General features: G+C 41.1%; 1 pseudogene; it reads right to left on the minus strand.

The window, feature by feature from the left end:
- Positions 1-2794: 2794 nt before the first annotated feature.
- The window catches only part of LOC150059814 (large ribosomal subunit protein eL24 pseudogene), a 32235-nt pseudogene continuing 18605 nt past the window's right edge, over positions 2795-16424 (minus strand).

Genomic DNA, 16424 nt, shown 5'->3' on the forward strand with positions numbered 1-16424 from the left:
TTCATGTTGGCTACAAAAAGGACTTCTGAGTCACTGTGCTACAGAACCTAGCAATGTGTTGGCTTGGCTTGTTAGCTACAGAGCCTTTGAAACAGTATGTCAGGGGGTGGAGGGGAAAGCTGTTTCCTCTTCTTCTGAAAAGCCATATGGTAAAGTTTGGTCTTTTATATGTCTTGTCTCTTAGTTTTTTCCTTCTGGGATCATCAGAAAGGAGGAAAAATGGCATAACATGTCCACATATAGCCAAGAACCATAGAGTCTTTATTCTTTACAAAATGCTTGAAAGTAGGCTTGGACTCCCAGTGAAATAGGATCCAGTAGCAGTGCAAAGCCCCTTTGGGTTTTTGCATATGTACCTACACTTCTCCTTCAGAGATCTGCATGAGTCAGTCCTCTCCCACTGCCTGCAGGAGGCAAAGCATTTTTCTTTTAAACAGAATCAGTTGTGGAGGGACTTGAATGAGCTCCAGCAATATGTGGGTGTTAAATAGCAGCAGTTGCTTAGTTTCATAAAGACAAACAGGTTTTGATTACAACTTTGATGTACCTTCGATGGGGACTGGATCTCTGCATTCCATCTAGACCCTGCAGTTCATTTCTCAGAGTGTGTTTTGCAGGGAAAGGAACAGCTAATGGAAGCTCTTATTGTTTTTCAAAACTGGTGGTAGAAATTTTAGCTTTGTGTGCGTGCGTGTGTGTGTGTGTGTGTGTGTGTGTGTGTGTGTGTGTGTGTGTGTAATTTGTCCAGTCCATTTTCTCTAAGGAAAGGAATGTTTTGTTAGTTTTCTTGAAATGAATTAGCTTTTAGCCTGTGAAGAGAATCAGGGTCTCATAGTTTAACCAGAAGCTGTCTACAAATGGAGGCATGTGAGATTTTCCATCTGTGAAAAGGTGTCTTTGGAGTCCTTGTGATTCTAAGGAATTTGGCTTTATTGCCCTGGATTCACAGAAAGAAACAAGAGCTTGAATCTTTTCTCTAGATATCTCACACAGAACCCATTAATGTCCTGTAGAGTTTCCTGCTAAATGAGAGTAGGAAAATTTGCTGTCTGAGAAGCATTTCTACCTGGCTCAAATGATTGAAAGAAAATCAAGTTTTAGGGGCTTTACAATTTAAGGCCATTTGTAATTTAAACTATTAGCAAACTGAGGCTTATCAGGCCTATGAATTTTTGAGTTACATAGCATTTTATGTATTTAAATCTCTCCCCTACCACTTACTGAGGATTAAACTCAAGGCCTCATGTGTATTAAGCAAGCACATTCATTCTGAGCTATATTTCAAGCCCAGATGTTCTCAAAATCACCACTTGCTTTTCCTAAAATATGACAGTGAGGTGAATGATGCTTGGCTTGTTGGTAGTGTGACATATAACTACAAGGTACAGAAACAGAAAGGCTTCTGAATCCTTCCTTTTAAGAAAGAAGTTGCCCAAGGCTGGAGCTAGAGAGGGTGAGTTTGTAAGGAAATCTACATAAAGCAAGGAAAATGGACTCTGGGTCAGCTTGAGCAAAAAGAAGAAGGTAAGAAATAAAGAAATATATTGGACTAGATGCTAGTGGTTCATGTCTATAATCTTAGCTATTCAGGAGGTTGAGATCTGAGGATTGTGGTTCAAAGCCAGCCCATTTAGGAAAGTCTGTGAGATGCTTATCTCTGATTAACCACCAAAAAGAGAGAAGTGGAACTCTGTATCAAAGTGGAAGAACACTAGCTTTCAGCACAAAATCTCAGGAACAGTGCCCTGAGTTCAAGCTTCAAAGGAAAGAAAGAGGGAAAGGGAGAGAGAGAGAAAGAGATAGATAGATAAAGGACAGAGGGAGAGCGAGAGGGAGAGGGAGAAAGAAAGAGAGAGAGAGAGAGAGAGAGAGAGAGAGAAAGAGAAGAAAGAGTGAAAGAAAGGAAGGAAGGAATTGGGAAGCATTCTTCATTGAGTTGGAGGAAGAGTTCAATCACTGTCCTGTGAAGGGTTCTGGAAATCTCAGTTTCTGATCTCCTGTCCTTTTCCCTTGAGAGCCGCCATGAGGTGATTGATCCCATCTCACTTTATGTTGGGGTCCTTCGTCCCCAGTCCCTCTTTACTAGTAGGGGGATGGGGAAAAACACACCCCGACCAGGCCAAGCTGCGAGAGGAAGGGGCCCAATGTCCTCCCGCACTCAGCCTTCTTACCCCGGAGCACGAACAGAGACGCCACGCAGCTTCATCAAGGCAGGAAGACCTCTCTCTCTCTCTCTCTCTCTCTCTCTCTCTCTCTCTCTCTCTCTCTCTCTCTCTCTCTCTCTCTTCCCTAAGTCCCTCCTCCTTATATTGGGTGAGGGAGCCTATCAGTATACAAGATGGACAGGACAAGCCTCAGCAGAAAGTTATTAGACATGGCGTTACTCGGCTCCCAACATCTCCCCAGTTTTTATCTTAAAAAAAGACAACTTAGGATATGTGGGGCTACCACCATATTAGATCGGCTGTGCCTGCCTTAGGTGTCTCCAAGCTCATTAGTCTTCTTACCCATCATGGGATCACCAAGTCCTTTTTACCTGGCTCCTGTCTTAGGTTGATAGGCTAATAGCTGGGACTTTCCTGTCTTTGACTACCAGCCGTCTATTTAAGCAAACCAGACTTGAGGGGATGCACCTATTTCCATGCGAGCAAATGCCTGTCGCATTAGCATTCACTTTCTGCGTTGACTTTGTATTATTTTAGGCAAGCAATATAGACGTATTACAATTATAGCACACAAAACAAATCCAAACTGATCAATCCTGCCCATCTTTGATCAAGTCCTAAAATAGTCTCTAGTAAAGATAGCGATCTTCAGCGATGTGGATAGGGTCGTCATTGCCGCGTGGATTCACTCGGGGATCTGCACTCGTAGAAGAGTCTTCATCTTGACCCACATGCTTCCGAGGAGTCTCCACCGTCTGGCACATCAGTCTCTCCGGCACCTAAATGGGACTGTCAGCATCCTGTGGAAAACACACACACTTCCTCGCCCCCACATGAGGACAGGGTCTGGTCCTTTCCAGTTTCCAGAGAGAATATCTTTCCACAATACTAAAGGTTTATGACTTCTAGAAGGATTAAAATGTCTATCTCCTGCAGAACGTCCTTCAGCATCAAGAGTCAGAAAGTTTAAAGTGCTTTAAACTACTGTTCAAAAATGACTCTGGTCCCTTCATTTTAAGGGGGTTATGGGCGAAGATCCATTTTCTGTAACTTCTTTAAGCTGACTCAGGGGTGTTGTCTCTCTCCTCACTGTCCACACAGGACCTCGGCCCCCTCTCCACACTGTCCACACAGGACCTTCTTTATGGGTTTTTTTCAGACTTCTCTGGTTTTTTCAGTCTTTTCCTTAGGTTTGGGAGAAGTTTTTGGCTTTTCTTTTTAAGCACTCTCATGCCCTTTCATGCCTCTTTTGTGCCCCTTTTGTGCCCCGCATTAGGCGCCAATATGTCGGGGTCCTTTGTCCCCGGTCCCCCTCTGCTAGTAGGGGGATGGGGAAAAACACACCCCGACCAGGCCAAGCTGCGAGAGGAAGGGGCCCAATGTCCTCCCGCACCCAGCCTTCTTACCCTGGAGCACGAACAGAGACGCCACGCAGCTTCATCAAAGCAGGAAGATCTCTTTTTCTCTCTGTTCCCCAAATCCCTCCTCCTTATATTGGGTGAGGGAGCCTATCAGTATACAAGATGGACCGGACAAAGAGGTCACGTGTTTTATCCCTACTACAAGCCTCAGCAGAAAGTTATTAGACATGGCATTACTCAGCCCCCAACAACTTTAGGTCTTGGAGGGGTGAGCTCTTGCCATTTGTCCTAAATATACCATAATACTTGGCTTGTCCTTACTCACTCAGCCATCCTGGAAGCCATTCTTAGAGTAAGAAATGTTTTCTAAGTTCCCCGAAGAAGTTAGTTTTACACAGTTTGCTCCTTGGCTTTTTTCCCCTGTGTTTTATTTTGTTATTTTAGCTAGCCCATTGTGGAGATCTTGGAATTGAGTACCTAAAATAGACTACAGAGTTTTTGTTTTTGCCTTTTAATAATCCCATAATAGCATCTATGTAAATATGAGAGAAGAGTTTCTATTGGTTATTGGCATTACTATGCATACAGTCAGTAGTCACTAAATATTTCTCTTCCTATTTTCCGTCTTCCTCTTCCTATCTTCTTTCATCTGTCTGTCTTAATCTTCTTTAGATGATGGAGATACAAGCTAAGAGGGTAGAAATGGGGAAAAGATAAATAATGAATTTCTAGAGATGTTAATATAAAAAGAGATAGGAGATATACAGTGGCAGTATATTCCTATAATTCTAGCTTTTTTGTTTTGTTTTCTTTCTACAAAACGTTTATTATTTTGAGAGAGATAATTATTTTAAGCAGCATTTAATAAGTTGTTGCCCAAATTGGCATCTAAAAGTTCAGAATATGTACACATAAAATATGTGTCGGGGTCCTTCGTCCCCAGTCCCTCTCTACTAGTAGGGGGATGGGGAAAAACACACCCTGACCAGGCCAAGCTGTGGGTCCTTGGGCTTGAACTCTGGGCCTAGGTGCTGCCCCTGAGCTCTTTAGCTCAAGGCTGCCACCATACCCCTTAAACCACAGCCCCACTTCCAATTTTCTATGATTAATTGGATATAAGAGTCTCACATTCTTTAGTGCCTGGGCTGGCTTTGAACTGGGATCCTCAGATCTCAGTCTCCTGAGTAGCTAGAATTATAGACATGAGCTACCGTGCCCAGCTATCTTGCATTCTTTTTAAAATTTTAACTTTCAATGCTGACTTACTTTTTAATGAAAACATCCAAATATTTTATCAAGGCACTTGTATATGTATAGCCCTCTCTCCAGCGGGCTCGTTTTGGGGTTCTTCAAAGTGTGGTTGCTTTATCACGTAGGACTTTTTGGATTGAGAGTGACAGATCCATCTAATACTAGGAAATCTGGGTATTAGAACAGTGCTTGGAGGAAACATGGAGAGCCAAGAGTACTCTGGGTACTGGACTATGGGTCAAAACAAGCCCAGAGACCTTAGTGATCCAAATTGCCCATTATTGCAAGTGAAGTGGGTATTTATCATTTTGACAGTGTATCTTTGAGCATCCATTTGTGTTTGAGGATTTCCCTACCACTTTAAGAAAAAAAGGGAAAACGTATTTCCCCACCATTTTTCCTTTACCTAGAGTGCCCTTGTGGGTCTAGCCATTCAGTCACAACTGATGAGTGTTTGTATTGTGCCTTGTAGATATAAAGAGGCAGGTGGACTAGGCCCAGGAAAACCCAGGGAAGCCCAGTGATTGGGGTATTAACAGTGGCGAGTGAGTCATGCACAGCACGAGTATCATACAGTCTACACTACCTGTGCAGAGATATGTCTCCTGCCCTTGAGGTCTATAAGTTAATAAATCTTTAATCAATTTCCTTTCTACTTAACTAGCCCGAGCCGTTTCTATTGTTTACATCTAAGCACCTTGACAGACCAATAACTTAGAACGGGCACTTGGAAAGTCACCACTGTAACTTTGTAATTCTGCTTAGGTCTATTTAGTTCAAGACTTAGATGATGAAAAAGAGGAGGACAAGTGAATTATGGGCCTAGGAACCTTCCCCTAACAATGGCATTCAGCTTCAGATTCTAAACTAAACAAATCTGTTCACTCATCTCTAGATGAACTCAATTCCAGCTTCATGGTTCTGTGTACCTCCCATACCGGGAACCAAGAGTGTGGGTTCTATGACTTTCACAAACAATATCCAATCTTAGGGCTCATATTGATGTAGGTTTGTCTCCTACTGGAACCATATATTTAGTGGATTGGCAGATTGGGTACTACTCTGTGCTGTCCTTAGTCCTCCAGGCTAGCAGTACAGACATCCAGCTATTTGCTGGTCAGGGTTAGTGCTCTGCAAGGTCTTGCCTGTCACCACTCTTGCTCACAATCCACCAACCAAGTCTCCTTTGTCCCAGAGTCTCTCTCTTCCTCCTAATGCCAGAGGTGCCAGAAGTCAGAGCTGAACATGTTTGATGGGTGAACTGTGGCCAGCACAGCATGGGGACCCTTCCATCATGGATACTAGGTCATGTTTCAGGTCTGTGTTTTGTACACTTCACTGCATGTGAGCATTTTGACACTACTGAATAAACCACACTTGGCTCTTTTCAGAGGGCTGAGATTTAAAATGAAGCAGATGTCCAAGTTAAGCATCTCTGTGAAATAAAACCAGAACTGATTTACATCTCACAAATAGTGCTGGGGTATGTCCTGCAGTTTGTTAAATGCAATGATGTTTATTGACATGATTATGTGAGATTCTTTGCACACAGAAAAGATGGTCAGCCAGACATTTTCCTGGGAAAAGAGGATGGGGAGAAGCAAGGCATTTGAATAAATAAATCCATGAATGCAAATGAGCTGAAGGCTTCTGATGAGAGGAGTCAAGGCTATGTGCAAAGCCATCTTCTTGGAAGCCACTTACTCTTCACAATTGGAGCTAGCTGAAAGGCTTCCAAGTGTGTTTGCAGAACCCAGCCCCAAATCAGAGGCCGTATACATGTTGTGTAGCATTTGTTCCCTGAACAATCTGACAGCAAGCAATTTTCATCTGCTTTTCATCTACTTTGAGTAGAGCACACTAAATCACTTAAGAAATCTTAATTAGCAAAATGCATGCTCATTGAGCTCAGAGTGATTAGGTGGTGGAAAGAGACTTCTTCAGTCAGCAGTTTTGGAAGTCAAAAATGTGGGCAAAGTCAGCGAAGGTAATGCATAAGATCTTTAGACACCTGTTTATATACATTTACAAGTGTCATGAAAAAATACTTCAGTTGATGTAGGCTGCCCCTAAAGTGAGCGTCAGTCCCCGCCCCCCCCTCTTTCTCTCTCTTGCATCTTGATCTTCCAATCTTTACTATTTTTGTAGCTGGAATTACAGGTATGAACTACTATACCCAGTTCTTGTATTATTCATTTATTTATTTCTATAAGTTGTGGGACTCAAAATTAGGGCCTAGGAGGGGTCCCTAAGCTGCTTTGTGCTCAAGACTAGCACTCTACCAATTGAGACAGAGGGCTACTTCTGGTTTTTGAGTGGTTAATTGGAAATAAGGGTCTCACAGAGACTTTTCTGCTCAGTCTGACTTCAAACTGCAATCCTCAGATCTTAGCCTCTTCAGTAGTTAGTATTACAGGTATGAACCACTGCCCCTAAACCCCTATTATTATTATTATTATTATTATTATTTTGTTGGTCGTGGGACTTGAGCTCTAAGCTTGAATGTTGTGTCTTAGCTTTTCAGCTCATGGCTTCTACCCTAACTCTTGAGCTACAGCACCACTTCCAGTTTTCTGGTGATTAATTGGAGATAAGAGTCCCATGGACTTTTTAGTGCCTGAGCTGGCTTTCAACTGCAATCCTCAGATCTCAGCCTCCTGAGTAGCTTGGATTACAGGCATGAGGCACTGTGTCCACTCTTTTATTATGTTTGAAACATAAAACATATATAATATGTTCAAGCATCAGAGGACCTAGAAGGACCATCTTTTTAGTGTTCATATTTTCAGTTATTTCTGATATAACTCATTTATGAAATTGTTAAGGTTTACTTGTTTATACCAGTTTATGATACTTTTTTCTCAACCTTATCACAAGTATCTCTTGTAAAATGCTGTTGAATAATTCTGGTATATATTATGATTGATTACATAGATGTGATTCTAAACTTTTTGAAATAGGAGTTTACCTCAAAGGAATGTTTATAAGTCTATTCACTGGCTTTGACCTGGCTATTCTATTACTTTAGTTCAAGGTTTTTTTAAAAGAATTATTTTTTATTATGTCATTGCTATACTTCCTACACACTATAGAGTCATTGGGCAGATTACAGTATGAAAAGCAAATGATCCCATTACTTTTACCTTCTGAAGTCTCCTCTTCTCTCAATATTTACATGAAAATGGCTTGAGCCATACACTAGTGGAATGTTATAGCTTCCCTTCCATCCTATACTCAGATAATGTTTGGGGCTTGCATTTCTCAGTCCCTTTTATCTGAACTCTTGCTGCAAGCTCATTGTCTTTCTCTTGCCTGCACAACCCACTTTCATCTTCCTGAGTGATACCACACATGCCCTACTGAAAGTGTCAGGAAAATAGAAAGAGGTAGCAAATGCTGTACAAAACAAATATCACCCTAAAATCAGTGCCTTGAAGTTTTTCTGGCGGTTGAGATTTCCTGCTGGCTATTTCCCTTCTAAGGTTCCTGTATCCTTGTTCCTGCCTTTTCTTACATACACGTAAGTCCCTTTCTTCCATTACTTAGTCTTTATGTCTCCACCCCTCGCCCTATTGTCTTGAGTTCCTAGCAAACAAATCCTAATATATGTCCTTCTGGTTTTTTGTTTGTTTGTTTTTAAACTTGGGCAATTTAACTTGCTTTATTTTCCTCTGGCCTTGCAGGCCTGGCCCAGAGATGAGATGTGCCACTCAGATGGTAGAATTGGCAGGTAGATTTTGTTTTCTTTTTTTTTTTTTTTCCAGTCCTGGGCTTGAGCTCAGGGCCTGAGCACTGTCCTTGGACTTTCTCAAGGCTAGATCTCTACCACTTGAGCCTCAGCACCACTTCTGGCTTTTTTCTATGTATGTGGTACCGAGGAATCGAACGCGGGTCTTCATGCATGCTAAGCAAGCACTTTAACCACTAGGCCAAACTCCCAGCCCAGATTTTGTTTTCAATAGTCATGCTTTCTCTCTTCTCTGCTACTAGTCAACTCATGACCGTGGACATAGTAAGCACTTAGTGCTGTCTCTACTCTATGCGATAACCTGACTCCATGTTGCAATCTAACTGCAGCAAAACATGCTGATAGTATAGGTTTTAAGTTTGACATTAAGGCTTCTCATCTTCTCAAATCAGCGAATATGTTTTAGAGGTTCATTTTTGCTATTTTTGCCATGTTGGAATTTCAAGTATGCCTTACATTGCTTAAAAACAAATTTGAACTGATTATATAATTAGAATAGGAAATATTCTCTTTGAATGGTGAATATTCAATTTGCACAGAAATAGTAAAAACTAGCTTTTGAAACTAATGTGCATTTAGAGCAGACTCAATCAGGAGAGGAGCAGCCAGCTACATCAGTTTTGAAAACAAAATGCTTGAATTTATTTGGGTGCCCTGGATACAGTAAGTTGTTTTGGAAAAAATCTGAAGGCCTGGACCTTATTCCTGGACAAGGAATGTTCTTATTTATAAAACTAAACCACCAGCACACATTGGAGTTTGTTTAACATGTATAACATCATTATCTTTGCTTGTTATGGTAATGTGTCAGGCAAAGAAACAGAAATAGTGAACTACCTATATGTACCATTTTGTCTTTTAGAAAAATATAGATGTTGGCAATTGAAATTGTTTTTGGTCAAGTCATTAACTTAATTTGAAAACCAGAAATTATTCTTAAGGGTTCACCCCCCCTCTCTGGTGTTGTAATAAAAAACCCACACAGCAATGGGGGAAATAGGGTAAGAAAAGTTGGAAATTTAATTGTCTGTCATTTTTTTCCCCAAAGAATTCTTAGGTTACAGTTATTTAAAAACCACAAACTTTAAATGTAAAAATAGATATGAAGAAATAGGAACAGACTGCAGTCTGGAGAGGAAAAATATAGAGTGAGAAAGAGAAATACAGCAGGGAGACTGTACAGGGAACAGTTCTGCTCAGGGCTCAGGCTCTTAGGAATGTGAGGATAACTGAGGGATAAATACTTGGACTGAGCTTTCAGCAGCAGGCTTTCTCTACCATCCTTTCCCTTCCTTTTCTTTTCCCTTCCTGGGGCCTGGGAACTGTCCCTGAGCCTTTCCCACTTATGGCTGATACTCTACTATCTGAACCATAGCTCCACTTCCAGCTCTTTGGTAATTAATTAGAGAAAACTTATGGACTTTCTTGTCCTGGCTGGCTTTGAACCACAATCTTCAGATTTCAGCCTCCTGAGTAGCTAGGATTGCATCCATGAGGCTGGCTATTTCTTTTTTCTTAATGTTTCAAAACTGATGAGAACAATTTGATGGAAGCACCGGAAGCGTAGCAGAATGCTGACCATCTGCACATACATATTAATTGGCAGGTAATTTAAAGGGGCTGTGGTTCTCAGAAAGCTAAACTCTATTATGACAGCAGATCAGTATCATTCATAGGATTTTCTAGAATATAGATAACCTCTGCTTTCCCAGGCATTCTGTGAAAATGGGTGCCTGGGCAAGACGTGGAGCCAGTCTGAGACGGCCAGTTCCTGAACTTGGGGCAGATGACCCACCTTTTGACAGAAGTTGCCCTGGTATGCTGGGCTTTTCTTTCTTGGAATTACCTTACTGTTGGCTGGGCTGAGCTTCAGTGGTGGTGGATCCTGAAGCTGAAGATACCAGCTATAGGGGAAGGAGAACCCCATTTCATCCTCCAGCCTCCTCCTCCTGGTACATGCTAGGCTAGTCAGGTCTGCACACTTTTGTGGTTTTAATCTAAACTCAGAAGAAGAGCTAGGTTTTCTTTTCAGAATAGTAGGCATTAATGTTTGTACTATTCCATTTGAAAGCCAAGCACCTTTGCTATGTCATATAATTGGTCAGTGCTAAATGAATTTTGAACATGGAAAAAAATTCATAGCTTCTGGAAAAATAAAATAAATAAGGGAGTTATAGGTCATCTCTTCCATCTTGTCCGTGTTCTGATTTCTGTTTTTATTCCTCCAGTTACACTTCAAGTTTTGTCTACCCTCTGACTAAGCTGATCAGCAGCCTTGCATTGCCTCTGCCCATGTGTTTATGTGATCTCCACAGCTATTAACTTAACAATTGGAGTCCAAGCATCATATCTAAAGTCAGTCATTTGTAGTAATTGGGTCAGTTACATAAAAGATGGAGGAATCAGTGAATCACAAAGGCATGCACATGTGCATGCACACTCTATTTCAACTGAAAACATGTGCATGCCTATTCCTTTGACAATCTTTCTTTTGCAAATTTTCTTACAAAAACCATCTAAATTGCCTCACCTACCCTTTCCAGTTTCAGTTTCTTTAAAATGGAGCAAGAACTTGACACTTACGAAGCATTCAGAGTGCAGAACACTTGGAGATTTCGTGATTTTTGTTATTATCTTTTACAGTTACTTCACCCATACCCAACCCAACAGTATTTAAAAATAACAACCAGCTTTTATTCACTTGGTTTTTATCCAGAAAGAGAAGAACCCATTTTCTTCTGTGCCCACATTTCTTGCTTTTGCTCAATGATCATAGTAAGTTACATTATTTCTGTAACTTGTACAACTGATAGGGATGGTTTGGCCTAATGACTCCTGATGAACATGAACTAAAACATTAGTGCTGGGAGTGAACAAGGAGAGAAAACTGAAGTGTCAGATCATCTCAGGTGGTTTTGTAGAGACCAAGTAAGATTGCTTCTAGTATCTGTGTGTGACAGCACATGTCTGTAAGGCTAGTGTTTGGGGAGCTGAAGCCCTAAGCTAGAGCTTGTTCGGTCATGGGCTTTGAACTCTGGGCCTGGGCACTGTCCCTGAGCTCTTCAGCTCAAGGCTATGGCCCTACCCCTTGAGCCACAGCGCCACTTCCGGTTTTCTGGTGGTTTACTGAAGATAAGTGTCTCATGGACTTTAGTGCCTGGGCTGGCTTTGAACCTTGATCCTCACATCTCAGCCTCCTGAGACGCTAGGATTACTGGTGTGAGCCACAGGCTCCCAGCATGAATTTTTCAAATTAAATTTTCGTTTTTCACTTACTAGATATCATATTGAAAATGAACTGTACAGTTTATAAATGTGGGCTGGAAGGAAAAACTGATAGAAAGCAAAGGAAGAAGTGACATTGTTCAAACAGAAATGTATTTTTTGCCTGACTTACATAACTGTATATCACCTTCACAATAACAATAAAACGTGTAGAAATTCTACATTAAGTAATTGTGCAAAGAAGTTACAATTCCACAAGTTGGTGAATACAATGCCACTCCTTCTAGAGTTCTCTCTCAGTTTCCCTCTCCTGTCCCTATCCTTGAGTTATGCTGTTCCATTTTTGCATAATATATATTGAATATAATGACTTTGAAGCCAGACTGGGCTACATAGTGAGACTCTATCACGTTAAAAAAGTTTCTACTAGCCACGTGCTGGTGGCACTGTGGCTCAAAGTGGGAGAGCACTATTCTTGAGCTGAAGAGCTCAGGGACAGCACCCAGACAGAGTTCAAACCCCATGATGGGAAATAAAGTTTTTACTGTAATGTACATTAAGGAAAATAAAAACTGTGCATCATACTTTAAAATGTGTTAGCACTCCTTTATTTTACCTATAAAATGAGTTTCTACAAGCAAGAGTATCTTCAGTGAATCTCAAGAGAACCATCGGCACATTGTCACAGAGGGTGACAGGGAAGACTGGATCCAGAGCAGTTATTATCAGGTTACCTCTGAGACATTTGGGGGTCAAACTCTTACAGGTTTACTTTTTTTTTTTTTTTGATGGGTCATGGAGTTTAAACTCGGCCTGGGCACTATCCCTGAGCTCTTCAGCTCAAGGCTATCACCCTCCCCTTGAGCCAAGCCCCACTTCCCGTTTTCTAGAGGTTAATTGGAGATAATAGTCTCAGGTCCTTTTGTGCCCAGACTGGCTTTGAGCCTTGATCCTCAGATCTCAGCCTTCTGAGTAGCTAGGATTATAGGCATGAGCCACTACACCAGGCTTAGTTTTACTTTTATCTGAGCAGTTATGTTCTCTCTACTTTTAGCAAGTAACTGTGTGTGTGTGCATATGTGTGTGTGTGTGTGTGTGTGCGTGTGTGTGTGTGTGTGTGTGTGTGTGTTCTGGGGCTCGAACTCAGGTCCTAAGATTCTTTTTCCCATGGCTAGCACTCAATCACTTGAGCCACAGTGCTACTTTCAGCTTTTTCAGAGTAGTTTATTGAAGGTAAGAGTCTCATGGCCTTTCCTGTCTAGGCTAGCTTTCAATAGCAATCCTCAGCTCTCAGCCTCCTGAATTGCTAGGGTTACAGGAGTGAGCCGCTAGCACTCAATAGCAAGTAACTTTTACAATAATAAATACTTATAGTTTTGGTTTCTGGCCAAATCTTTGGAATTATGAAAACGTTTAATATTGTAGAAAAGTCTATTCTTCTTAAACAGATGTGGATATGGCAGAGCATCTAGGTGGCAAGTCTCAGGCTCTGAGTTCAAACCCTAATACTGCAATAAAAACAAACAACATAAATAGATGTGGACCAAATATAAAGCTACGGTTTTTCATTGTCCAGACTACGTACAGATTTAGTTTAAAGTTTATAATAACTGGTATGTAGCTATTATACTTAAATCTATCGAAACAAGTGTTCATTTTTGTTTGCTTTAAATGTTCAAGAATGCTTTCTTACAGTTTTTCTCAGGGTTTCTCATCCCTGATTTTTATTTCAACTCAAAGTGAATTAAATGGGGCACCAATGGTTCACATCTGTAATCCTAGCCATTGAGGAAGCTGAGACCTGATGATTGTGGTTCAAAATTATTCCAGACAGGAAATATGTGTATCCCTTATCTCCAATTAGCCACCAAAAGCCAGAAGGGAAGCAATGGCTCAAATGATAGAATGTTAACCTTGACTGAAAAATTTAAGAGACAGCACCAAGGCCCTGAGTTTAAGAACTGAAGATATTCAAAACAATCTATTTCTGCCAAAATCAAAGAGTATTTACATTTAGCTAGATTATGCTATTATTACATAATGCCAAGTTAGTAAATTTCCTTTCTTCTCCCACAAACTAATTTTAAAAAGTCCTCAATCCCAAGAGGTTTATCATGCTCTTTCCTCCTTGGAATTTAAATCAATGTAAAAATGTCCCTTGGAACCAGTTTTGTGGAGGATTGTGGAAGATGCAAACATGTGGTATAAGGCTTCTTATCTGGTTAGATTGACTTCCTGAATCAGATCATAACAAACATTCAATTAAGTTTCAAGCAAAAGTAAACACAATAAAACTTGCGCACTCCAGACAGAGTGGACACTTTGGAGATTAGGGCCGTGGAGAGCAGAACTAAAACTAGATTCTAAAAACTGAGTAGAATTTGAACTGACAAATGAGGGTGAAAATTCTGGGTAGGAGGATAAAGGCTGAACAGAGACTGGATATGCTTGGAAAACAGAGAATAGGGCTTGGTTTGTGACCAAAATGTCCTTTAAAAGAATCTGAATATTTCCTATCCCTTTGAAGTTTTATCTCGACACTGTCTTTAGTTAATTTTTTTTCTATCCAAGAATCTCTATAAGGCCAATGTTTTGTTTTAGCCTTTCGTTCAGTCTCTGAAGGTGTGTCATTGGCAAAATTCTGTAGGAATGCAGTCATAATAATAATGACCAGCTTTTACTGAGTGCCTCTTAGATGCTTGCTTGAGTCAGGACAGGCTAGGTTATGCTGGAGTAGTAAACATCCATGGGATATTTGAATTTCAAATTTCAGTGGATTAAAATAAACATCGTTTATTTCTTGGGCACATTGTATGCTCATCATGGTGGGTAAAGTCAAGGTCCTAGTATATTGCAATTATTCAAGGGTTCAAGCTGATCCCTGCTGTAGCTTTCATCAGCCACTACAATTCATCATCCTTTCCCCTGATGCATTCTAGCTTGCCTGCCTACCTGCCTGCCTTCTTTCCTTCCTTCCTTCCTTTTTTTTTTTTTTTTGGTGGGTCATGGGGCTTAAACTCTGGCCTGGGCACTGTTCCTGAGCTCCTCAGTTCAAGGCTACCACCCTATCCCTTGAGCCTTAGCCCCACTTTCCATTTTCTAGTGATTAATTGGAGATAAGAGTGTCACAGACTTTAGTGCCTGAGCTGACTTTGAACTGCTATCCTCAGATCTCAGCCTCTAGCTAGGCTGAGTTCTATCTGGGCTGTAGTTAAGATTATAGGTGTGAGCCACCGAGCTTGACTCCCTCCTCTTTTTTTTTTTTAAGAACAACAATCATTAATTATATGGCTTAAGTTTACATCATATTTTAAATGACAAGTTTAACAAATGCTCCCTCCTCTTTTTAAAGTCTCTTTCTTCTTCTCCTTCATCCCACACCCCTCTTTCTGTACTAGTCCAGGGACTTGAACTGATGGCCTGGGCATTACTGTCCCTGAGCAGCTTTTTGCTCAAGACTAGTGATTTACCACTGAAGCCATAGCTCTACTTATAGCATTTTTGGTGGTTAATTGGAGATAAGAGTCCCACAGACTTTTCTGCATAGGCTGGCTTTGAACTGTGGAACTGTGATCCTTGGATCTCAGCCTCCTGGGTAGCTAGAATTACAGGTGTGAGCCCAGGCACGTGGCTTAGTCTTCCTTTTTTTTTTTTTTTGTCATGGGGCTTGGACTCTGAGGCCTGGGCACTGTCCCTGAGCTCTTTGGCTCAAGGCTACTGCCCTACCCCTTGAGCCACAGTGCCACTTCCAGTTTTCTAATGGTTAATTAGAGATAAGAGTCTCATGGACTTTAGTGCCTGGACTGGCTTTGAACCTCGATCCTCAGATCTCAGCCTCCTGAGTAGCTAGGATTACAGGCATGAGCCACCGCCCGGCTTTAGTCTTCCTTTGTAACTCTTGAGGGTAATGATATTTTTCAGATCCATGGTCAAATTTCTTAATATATTCCATATCTGTTATATAAAGAATTGCATAAATTTAGCCAAGTACTGGTGGCTCACACTTGTAATCTTGGCTACTGTGGAGGCTTAGAAGTGAGGATTGAGGTTAAAAAACAGCCTAGGGAAGAAAAGTCCATGAGACTCTTATCTCCAGTTAACCACTGAAAAGCCAGAAGTGAATTTATGGCTCAAGGGGTAGAGTGACAGCCTTGGATATAAAAAGCCAAGAAAGAGTGTGAGGACTTGAGTTCAAGTCCAATACACACACACACACACACACACACACACACACACTTCATAAATTACTACCAATGAGGCTTCCAGTGCAAGAAAGCAACTGTGGTTTCACCTGTGATTTCCCTTTGAAGTTGCTGTTGGCATGCTATGTGTGTTATGATCAGGAAAACTATGTAAGGGGAAGTAAAAGTGAGAGCTAGGATGGAGGTAGCTTGGAGAATCAGAGCAAGGATGGGACTAGCTGTCCAGTCTCATATGTCAGTGCTTACTATAACTTTGACTTGTCATGTCACTTCTCTGACATGTCTCATCATCTTCAATAATAATATGAAGGGGTCAGTGTAGATGATCTAGAAAGTCACTTTCAATACACGTCTTCTCTATGTGTATGACACAAATAAAATTTAAAGCTAGAAACAGCTTGCTTGCATCTTGTAGATTCTGTAACTTTTGCTTTGGTCTGTCTTTAAGTCTGCCATGTGGAAGGATGTTTTC

The sequence above is a fragment of the Megascapheus bottae genome, chromosome 8 (genome assembly GCF_031878675.1).
Source record: "Megascapheus bottae isolate mThoBot1 chromosome 8, mThoBot2.hap1, whole genome shotgun sequence".
NCBI classification, from domain to species: domain Eukaryota; kingdom Metazoa; phylum Chordata; class Mammalia; order Rodentia; family Geomyidae; genus Megascapheus; species Megascapheus bottae.